General features: G+C 46.4%; 1 long non-coding RNA gene across 2 annotated transcripts in view; it reads right to left on the reverse strand.

The window, feature by feature from the left end:
- Positions 1–74: 74 nt before the first annotated feature.
- Positions 75–1871, reverse strand: part of LOC106150350 — a 9639-nt gene continuing 7842 nt past the window's right edge. For both annotated transcript variants that reach the window (XR_001237118.1, XR_001237119.1), the window contains exon 3: positions 75–357. This is a non-coding gene — a long non-coding RNA (uncharacterized LOC106150350). The remainder of the gene's footprint in view (positions 358–1871) is intronic.

The raw sequence follows: 1871 nt of genomic DNA on the forward strand, positions 1-1871 counted from the left end.
TCTTCTCTTCTCTTCTCTTCTCTCTTCTCTCTTCTCTCTTCTCTCTTCTCTCTTCTCTCTTCTCTCTTCTCTCTTCTCTCTTCTCTCTTCTCTCCTCTCCTCTCCTCTCCTCTTCTCTTTTGTTTGTTTTCTTTTCTTGTAGGAAGAGACTCCAAGCCTTCCTATTTCTCACCCTGTGGTCAAACTGCCCCCTCATCAGTATCTTCCCAGAGCTTTTCCCACCGGATTCATCAAGCCTAGGTCTTCTTGCTTGGCAGCTTTGTCTTACAGAGAGCTGTGGTGCACAGCGGGGCCCCCAGCATGGCATAAAACTCCATAGACGCAGTCTGTAGATGTAGTCTTTTGCATTAATACCATCTGCAGAGGGATGGAATAAATAAGTGTGGGTGGAAAGCAGACAAGGAAAATTAGAATTGTAAAATGATACTTTTAAGAAAAACTGCAGCTTCAGGACACACAAGTTACTCAAGCCCTTTCTCCTTCTGAGAAACTCACTCACAAAAAGTTCCTAAGGGCGTTAGAGATACAATAAACCTGTAAATAGTGAATCGTGCTTCATGGCACAGAGCTCATCCCCAAAGAAGCAGCAGTGGTCCTGGGCAGCAGAGCTCATCCTCAGACACTTTGCAGCCAGATGGCAACTGACAGACAGCAAGAGCCCCTCCTAGACCACCCAGTGTGAAGACCCACAAGCCCCATAAATATACCCAGCTCCCGATCAGAAAGTGTCTCTCTCTCTCTGGCCTGCTCTCTATTTTTTTGAGGGCCCTTTATGCATCTTATCGAGCTGTCCTGAAAATTGTTTTTCTGAGATGGGATCAGCAAACCTGCAACTTAATTCTAAGTGTGGGGTGGGTCTAGGAACCTCCTGGGACCCTGTCCAGTGACAAACCCAGTGAGACACACTGTCCTGTATTCATTGGAAAGGTGTCATAACTGAGGCTCAGAGAAGGCAGTGCACTTGCTCAGGCAAACACGGGGGCAGAAGGAGACCTGACCCAGGTTCTTGTCTCCACACTTCCTAGCCAGATCTAGAGCTGGCGGGCCGAGGCAAGAACCAGGGACTGCAGTGCCAGGTAGGTAGGAAAGGCGAGCTCAGGTCATGCTGTGGGCCTATGAAGAGGTGACCTACAGTTCCAGGTGTGTGTTCTAACCTAGGAATTTATGATCCTTGGTGCTGCTTAGTATAGACCCACCTACAACATATGGAAGTGTCCAAATCTGTAAAGAAACACAGGTATACATCGAGAAACACATACAACCCGTGTGTAACCAAAATGTACTTCTAAACATTTGAAGTGAGGAAATGTAGGGATTTAGGGGGGGTATTTGGGATTGAACCCAGGGCCTTTGCACTGAACTACATTTCTGGCCCATCATCATCATTATTATTATTACTATTGTTTTGTTTTGTTTTGATTTTTGAGACAGGGTCTTGCTACGAAGTCCAAGCTGGCCTCAAACTTACTATGTAGCCCAGGCTGGCCTAGAACTTGCAGTGATCCTCCTACCTCAGGCTTGTGAGTGAGTGTTGGGATTAAAGGCATGCACCACCATACCCAGCTCAAATGTAAGGATTTAAAAGGTGACAAAAGGGGCTGGGGATTTAGCTCAGCGGCAAAAGCGCCGTCTGGCAAGCGCAAGGTCGTGAGTTCGGTTCCCGGTACCAGAGAAAAACCAAAAAAATAAAAAAATAAAAGGTGACAAAAGTCTGTTTGTTTGATAAGGAGCTGAACTAACAGATACACAATGCATGCTGTAATCAGGGGGATTTGCACAGATAGCGATAGCAGCGTCACCAGGCCAGGCCCACTGTTTACCAACCTCTGAAACTATGAGATTTGCAAAAGAGAAAGAGTCTACTGACAAGG

This window comes from Chinchilla lanigera, unplaced genomic scaffold, assembly GCF_000276665.1.
Source record: "Chinchilla lanigera isolate Chin_1 unplaced genomic scaffold, ChiLan1.0 scaffold00073, whole genome shotgun sequence".
Lineage (NCBI taxonomy): Eukaryota > Metazoa > Chordata > Mammalia > Rodentia > Chinchillidae > Chinchilla > Chinchilla lanigera.